The sequence below is a fragment of the Erinaceus europaeus genome, chromosome X, assembly GCF_950295315.1.
Source record: "Erinaceus europaeus chromosome X, mEriEur2.1, whole genome shotgun sequence".
Classification (NCBI taxonomy): Eukaryota; Metazoa; Chordata; class Mammalia; order Eulipotyphla; family Erinaceidae; genus Erinaceus; species Erinaceus europaeus.
Window position 1 is genome coordinate 64,413,109 of NC_080185.1, and position 9,271 is coordinate 64,422,379.

Sequence of the window (9,271 nt, forward strand, 5' to 3'; positions counted from 1 at the left end):
CAGAATCCAGAAGCATACCAACACATGGTATTTAATTTTGATCTAGTTTCATTCTTCTACCTGTCCAGTTTCCCAGTATCATATATTGAAGAGGACTTTTTTCCTTGTTGAATGATTTTGGCCCACTTGTCATATGCTAGGTGGCTATATATGTGTGGATATATTTTTGGACTATTTGTTGTATGCAAGTCATCACAAATATTTTTCTATACAATTTGAACTGCAGGGATTTTTTAGTTTGGTGAAAAATATTCCATCTGTAATGGCACACAGCTCAGAGCCTGCTATATGGTTGTAAAGTTTGTTATTGCTATATAACTCACCATTACCATATCCGTAGGTTGGCTAGCATGGTGCTGAGTATTTGGTTGCTCAAATAATAAATAACAAACTAGTGAATAAATCAATAAATCTAAAACAAAAACAAATGACATTTCAATTGCAGCTTAGAGTCAAATTAAGTAATTCTGGGTTTTGTCTCAGATTTGTTAAAGGAGAAACTGAATCTAAGGTCTCTGAAATGGTGGTGAAGGGAGTTTATGATTTTGGTATAAATTAACCTGGCATATAGTAAAACTCAACAAATAGTAATTGAAAAAAATGAATTATTGTGTCTTTCACCCTTGCCTCTAGATGCATCTTCTTTTCACCATGTGTCATGACAGGTAGCCTATAATATTCATTTTCTTTTTACTTTCAAGTTCTTGTAGTCAGAAGTATTGCCTAGAGACTCCCTTAGGCAATAGCTTCATAGTTGAATGCCACTAGGCAAGTCTCTCAACAGAAACAATTTGGCCTTTGCGTGATCTGATGTTTCATTCCCAAAGACAGTTCTGCCAAAGGCAGTGGAAAACAAAAACTGCTCAGTCTTGGCTGAGTGGGTTTTAGCCTGTGGTTGAAAAGCCTAGTGGAGATCTAGCAGGGGAGAGCCTCACTGAGCTCTCCAGAGACTATAGACCCAGAAAATGTGCTGTGAGTGAAATTGAGTTTTTTTGTGAACTAACAGTGGAACCTGGTTAACTACTTTACGCTTGTGGCTGGAGGACCATAAGTAGAATTTAGTTCCCTTATATCTTAATAAAATGAAGCAATTTGGGTCAGAGTCAAGATGGCTGCATGACAATAACACCTAGGCTGAGTGTTCAAGAAATCTCTTCAGATTCTGTCATCTCTAAACTGAAGTGATATTTCCTTTTTTAATATTATATTATATTTATTTATTGGACAGGGACAGAAATTAAGAGGGAGAGAGAGATTGAGAAGGAGAGAGACAGAGACACACCTGCAACATTGCCTCACCACTTGCAAAGCTTTCCCCATGCAGGTAAGGACCGGTGGCTAGAACCTGGGTCCTTGCACATTATAACAAGTACGCTCAGCCAGGTGTGCCACCATACCAGCCCCTGAAGTGGGATTTCTAAGCCAGTAGAAGACAACTTATAGAGGAAGGGACAATAAGAAACCATGGTGGGAAATTATAGCCCATTCATGAATTGAAAAAAAAAAAGGGTGCTGAAAAGGACAAATGTTGCCAAATAGTGAGATTTACACTGCACCCCACCCCAACCCAATCCACAGACCCAGAAGATGCTTATTTAGGAAGCAAGAAAAGCCAGTTAGACAAAGGACCTATACAGAGAGAAAGTCATCTGTGCAGATCCCAAGACAGAATTTCACTGAGAGGACATCCTTTGTCACATATCCTAATCCTGCCTAACAGTTCCAGAGGAGCAGCTCTCATAGGTCAGCCTGCTTACAAACTATTCTGATAAATTAGGACATATTACAGTGTAGATACCTGAGATATTCCTTGACTGGGGCTGAACTGCAGACAGCCTTGAAGCAGCTTGGCAGGCTAATTCTCTTGCCCACTAAAACAATTAGGCAGCCAATCCTTCAGCCTAGACATGTCATGCATAAATACAGCAGAGACCTGCAAAAAATTAGTTACTTTGGGAACTTGAGGAAGTTTCAACAGACCAACATCTTCCCCATTTGTGAGCATATACATGTTCTGATAGCTTACTAACTCTTTTTCTGGCTCATTGTGTATACTTATGTTTGCTGTGGTTGGCCATGTTTTGTTTTTGTTACTTCTTTTGTTTGTTTTTTGATTCCCTGTGTCTATTTTTTTGCTTTTCCAGTAATCTGTTTTTCTCTTCAATTTGAACACAAGAGACCCCACCTCTCCTCTGCCAAATGCAGTGGTGTCACCATGAGAACAGTAGCCACATCCACTCCTGAGACACCACAAGATGAATGCAGAAATCAGGAATCCAGAAGCCAAGAGACCAGAGGCCACCTCACACCATATCTGGACAGCAACACCGAGGACACAAATTTCAAGAGACCAAATATCATTAACATTTTGGTCAATCCAAAAACAACTACTATAGCAATAAATTAGGACAGAACCCCATAATAGAATCCCAACAAAGGAGGCATGGCTATGGAATAAGAGTGAACAGAACAGAATATTTTCCTCCAAAATAAATATATGCAAATGTTGAACTTAACAGAACTCACCAACAACAACTGAGAAATGTGCAGAAGTACCATAGCCTCAGGTGGTTGCTTGTGCACTTGGTTGAGTGTGATAATGGGGTGTGGGACTGAAACCAAATGCAAAGAATTTAGAGCTCCAGTAGAGCATGACACCATTTCCCCCCTTTATGCTCAGCAATAGTCAAGGTAACACATGGTGCTGGCTGTGACAGAAAGGAACCTGTGACCTTTTAATCCATGACCTCACAAATGTTAGTCTACTGAATTACAGGCAAGGACACACAAAAAAATCAGGGAACATTTGTGACCAAAATAATTCCAGTCTTTCTCCAAAATATAAAGGTAATCTATAGCAGCTGGCAGCAGATAATGATGAGCCCTGCTTCTATGAACACAGCTGCAGCCTATCAGCAAATCCCTGAAGCTTGGTTTCAGACTGAAATCACACAGAGAAACCATATATACACACCAAATGGAGTACAAAACAACAAAGGAAACAACAACAACAAAAACTCATAGTCCCTACCCCCATGGCTCCATCATACAAAATATAAACAAAATGAAGCCCTGAGACCAGAACAATAGCACCACCATCTGGCAAGTAATAACCAGCAGAATAAACAAGAAAACAGAATGAAATGTCAACTTCACAACTCATCCAATCTGTTGAGGTCTTTCCTAACACATGGGAGTACTTAGTTCCATTTCAGATGGCACATTATTTAAAAAAGTTACAGATACCAGATAAGGGCTAGGGCCTAGCCTACTGGGTACAGCTGTACATGTATGTATCCATAAGCAAGAGGTAGGGTGGTCATATACCTCAAAGTAAAAGTGCTTAATAGCACTCCATAATTAGACTTACACCTGAAAAGCCAGGTATCCAAGTAGAACACATTAAAGAAAGTATCATAAATTCACTAACCTATGAGACTTAGACCTAATAATCTTGACACTCCAGTAGAAAGGATTCATAAGGCTGACCTCATAAACCTAATACCAGTTTGATTACAACAAATGATATACAACACTTTAACTGGGAGAAAATCTAAACTTGCCACATAAAGAAAGAACTATAAAAGCTGGGTAATGGCTATTTATTCATCCCCAAGTTGTAGATGATATCCTGATTCTATCCTGACTTCCCTGGGCAAACAACCTTACCAGTGTATCCCTGACCTCAACTCTCCAGAACCCTATCTCACTAGGGAAAAATATAAACAGGTTGTGTGTATATATTGACCTTCTAATGCCTGTATTCAGCATAGAATCGATTTCAGAAGCCAGAACTCTGACATTTGGAACCCCATAAGGAATTTTGGTCCATACTCCCAAAGGGGAAGAAATGTTAGGGGAAGATTACCAGAGGGCTCTGACTTCAAATCCATCAGGACCTGGAGAGAGAAAAATGAAAAAAAGATAAGGGTATTCTGATGTAGTAATAGGTGTAGGTGTGACTTAGAATGGAAGAGAGGGCAGTACCATAGAAAAATAGGTATACATATACATATACATATACATATACATATACATATACATATACATATACATATACATATACATATACATATACATATACATATACGTGTGTGTGTGTGTGTGATCCCATATCCACAACCTTGAGAAACTGCTGTAGTTGTCATTGGAGGTATTTGGGATATAGAACTCTGGTGGTAGGAATGGTGTGGAATTTTCTTATAACTTTGTAGATCAATATTGTCACTAAAAAATTTAAAAACACCCGACAAGCCAGAATCAAATAAAAATAAGGAAAAAATCCAAACATTATTGATATCGTAATCACAGGAGTGAGGAAAGGTTATGACGGAAATGAAATATTATCTGAAATGGGTAAACAACAAAGAGACTCTGAAAGGAAACACATACTATCTTGAGGTAATTAGAAAATAACTGAAATATCTGGGTTAAGATCCCAATTAGCTGAATAAGCTAATACTGTAACTGAGCATGGTAACAAGATAGCTGAACTAATGAATGGAGTTGAGGGAAGTGAGAGCAGAATAACTGAGGCAGAACAGCATTAGCAAGATATAGGATTAATTGGAACCAATTAACAAAGATTAAAGAGGACCAAAAATAGATAAAGAGACACTTAAAACAACAACAGAGACATAATAATATACACATTATTGGCTTGCCAGAAGAAGAAAGATAGTAAGGGGAAGAATTCATATTAGAGGAGACAATAGAAAAAAACTTCCCAGAGACCAGGTGGTAGCTCATCCGGTTAATTGCACATATAGTATTGTGTGTAAGGACCTGGGTTTGAGCCTCTGCTCTGAACCTGCAACAAAGACAGTTAGCAAATTAAGGAGCATTGAAATCATCCTAAGCAACTTCTCAGATTATAATGGAATCAACCTAACACTTAACAACAAACAGAAAATGAGTAAAAAGTTCCCAAATATTGAAACTCAACAGTATACTACTTACAAACTACTGAGTCAAAGAGGAAATTATGGAAGAAATTAAACTATTCCTAGAATCAAACAAAAATGAAGTCACAGGCTATTAAAATACTTGGGACACAGCTAAAGCAATACTAGGAGGGAAATTCAAATCTATAATTTCACATATTAGAAAATAAGAAAAACTCAACTGGGGTGGGTTAGGGGAGGGTTCAGTTCCTGTAACATGATGGCAGAGGATCTAATGGGAGTTATATTTCTATGTGGAAAACTGGGAAATGTTATAAACTATTGTATTTTTTATCAACTGTAAAACATTAGTCCACCAATAAAAAAATAAATTAAAAAAAAAACTCAAGTAAACAACCTGACTTAACGACTTAGAAGAAAAAGGACAAAGAAAGCCTAAAGCTAACGAAGTACTGAAATAATTAAATTTAAGCTAAATAAATAACATAGAAAATAAGAAAACCGTACAAAAGGTTACTGAAGCTAAATGATAGTTCTTTTGAAAGGGTAACCAAAATTAACAAATCTTCAGCCAGACTCATTAAATAATATCAAATAAATAACAGGAGAATAGTCAGATAATTAGGATTGTATGGGAAAGAGGATATATCACCACAGACACCTATATCACAAAAATATCATGTGAAGCTTATATAAACAAATACATGCCACCAAATTAGAGAATCCGAAAGAGACTGAAATAATCCTTGAAGCATATAACCTTCCAGAATTTAACCAATAAGAAGTAGGAAACATGAACAAGCCAGTCACAGCATTCCATCTTCTATGAAGCTATTATCACCCTAATACCAAAAGCAGACAGGGACAAACAAAAAACAAACAAACAAAAAACTATAGACCAGTATTTCTGATGAACATAGATGCTAAAATATTAAAGAAAATTATAGCCAACTGGATACAGCAGTATATTAAAAAAATAATGACCAAGTGAGATTTATCACAGGGATTCAAGACTGCTTCAATTTTCAGAAATCAATCAATGTAATCCATCACATCAATTAAAAAAAAAAGCTACTATCACAATAGATACAATGAAAGCCTTTGACAAAATCCAACAACACCCTTTAATTCTCAAAAAAAAAAGACCCCATCCAAAATTAAGAAGAGGATAGGAAGAGAATATTCACCAAATAAAAGATCCAAAAGTCCAACGAACATATGGAAGAGTGTCCTGTCAGTGAAATGCAAATAAAGACAACAATGAGATAACACTTCACCACTTTAAGAATGTCATACATCATAACTGATGGCAACAATAAATGCTGGAGAGGTTGTGGGAACAAAGGAACACTCCTGCACTGCTAGTGGTATTGCAAATTGGTCCAGCCTCTGTGAAAAGCAGATCTATAAGAAGGCTAGAAATGGGCCTCCCTTAAGACCCACCAATTTCTTTCCTGGGAATATATCCTAAGGAGTCAAAAGACCTATTCAAAAAATATGTGTATAGAGGTGTTCATAGCAGTACAATTTGTAATAGCCAAAACTTGGAGGTCACCTAGCTATCCAACATCAGATGAGTGGCTGAGACAGTTGTGGTATATATACACAATGAAATATTATCATGTGCAAGCCTTTGGCAAGGTTGGCGTTGTAGTAAGTGCTCTGACACAGGAGAAATTTCATTTGAGCCCTGAAATAATTTAACTATGTCTTACTCATCTGTGTAATGTTGCTCTATTTCTCTGGGTCAAGGCTTTTCAACTTTCTGTGACTACTCCAGTACCGGGATACTGGGGATATCTGAAAATTATGCTTGCTTTCTGCTCATTAAATTTTGAGTGGGATTTATATCTGTAAAATAAAAATTATAAAAAATAATAAATAAATTTTCCAAATAATAAAAATGTTGTGCTCAGAAGTTCTAGTCCCGATCTCACACAAGGAAGACCAGCATCACATGCAATAGCAAGAGCCTTTATTAGCAAGCTTAAGCTTGGGCCTCCAACACCCTTCCACACAAGGGGAGAGTCTGCTGCTGACGACCCCGCAACATTGCTGTTCTCGGCTTTTTATAGTACACAGAACAAGAGCGGTTGGTTTCAGTTTAACAGCTTTAAAGGCTGTAATAAGGAAATGTTGGTTTCAATGTAAAAGTCTCTAACAAGTAACAGTTGGTTTCAGTGTGACAGTCTCTAAGAAGTAACAGTTTCTAATCTCTACATTCTAATCTCCACAAAAACTCCTGTCAAAACCTTTATAAAAATGATACCAGTCAACGTCCATGTTCAGCGGGGAAGCAATTACAGAAGCCAGACCTTCCGCCTTCTGCAACCCACAGTGACCCTGGGTCCATACTCCCAGAGGGATAGAGAATGGGAAAGCTATTGAGGAGGGGATGGGATATGGAGATTGGGTGGTGGGAATTGTGTGGAGTTGTACCCCTCCTATCCTATGGTTTTGTTAATGTCTCCTTTTTTTAATTAAATAAAAAATTTTAAAAAATGATACACTCACATGTTAGTGTTTGGAGACATGGGGAAGTAAATGGGGACTGGAAATTGTTCTTCTACTGGTGAAAAGATAAGCTTTTTCCAGTGTCACAAGGTAAAGTGAATTTGAATACATACATTAAAAGATACCAAGAGGTATCTGAAACACTCCAAACTTGAGCTAGTTTTAAAAGTAGCCTTTTTCTTTTTTTTTTCCTGGAGTCCTACACTACTGCAGTGAATGCTCATAGACCATCTATAAGATGAGCTCTTTCTGACTCTTGTGTTGATTTGAGAAAAATCCTTATCAAGCTAATCTTTCTTATTTTCAATGGAGAATAAATGAGGAAGAGACACAATAGAGGTGGCGACTGGTGTCTGGGAAGAAAATGGCACAGCATACCCAGTCATTCAGATAGTAGTAAACTCAGGTTTTGGTACTGAGAAAAGACAGGCAGTGATGACCTCTTTTGTAATAATAGACAGAAGACATGAAGTTTGCTATTGTGCTGCTACTGATGCTCTGAAACATTGTGAAGTCATTGATCTGTCTCTAATGAACCGTGATTCTATTGATTAGGTGTCAAATCACAGGTAGGTATTTGAAATGACAGCCTAAGTAGATGTGATGTTACATTTAAATCTTTCCTTTGTCGGGAGTTGGGCTGTAGCGCAGCGGGTTAAGCGCAGGTGGCGCAAAGCACAAGGACCTGCATAAGGATCCCGGTTGGAACCCCGGCTCCCCACCTGCAGGGGAGTCGCTTCTCAGGCGGTGAAGTAGGTCTGCAGGTGTCTATCTTTCTCTCCTCCTCTCTGTCTTCCCCTCCTCTCTCCATTTCTCTCTGTCCTATCCAACAACGACAACAACAATAATAACTACAACAATAAAACAGCAAGGGCAACAAAAGGGAATAAATAAATAAAATAAATATTTAAAAAAATCTTTCCTTTGTTTACTTTCTAGTTGTCAAAACCTCTTGATATAACATTTACTGTGAAGTGTCTGTACTTATTAGAGTTCAAGTGCCAAGAGCATGTGCTGCATCATAAATAAAAGGTATGTCTACCCCTCACCACAGGGTTTTTACTTTGGTGCCCTACTTACAATTTGGTCAGGTCCTGCTTTTAGTTTCACTTTCAGATCTTCTTACTCAACTTCTGTTGATGAGTGGGTGAGGGGTAGACATGCAGCTTCCTAGGCCAGTGGGGGGTGGGAGTGGGTGGGAGGGATGGGTCACAGTCTTTTGGTGGTGGGAATGGTGTTTATATACACTCCCAGCAAAATGTAGACATATAAATCACTAGTTAATTAATTTGAGAGGGGGAAAATCAATTGTATGTCTCAAAGTTTTTCAAAACACAAACTGAATCTTTTTAATATATAGGCTGTGTATTTGATATGCGGACTTTCTCAAAAGCCTAGACCAAGTAGATCAGAAGCATCCAATAATAGCACAGCTATATACAAGATACTGGGTAATGTACAGCAAACCCTAATAAAAGGACTTTTCAAAGTTAACCCAATTACCAAATAATGTGATGATAACATTAACTATCAATTGTCTTTTTGAACCCTAAGACAGTAGGAACCTCACATCTCCACTATAAAGCCTCTACTTCCCCCAGTCCTGGAAACCTTGGGCCCACTTTGCCGTATGCCTCTCCCAATCCATATCAAATAATATTGCATCCACCGATCACAACCTAACCAACACAACGATTGCCACCTCAACATGCTTCACTTCAGACTGTGTCCAGAGACTTCATGTGTGGAATGACAACCCTTCAGCTTCATTACTCGGGTGAGACCTTTCCTTTCATAGTATACTCTAATTTCATCTCAGGTGGTTCACTTTCTAACAAAGTCCCAAAACCTAG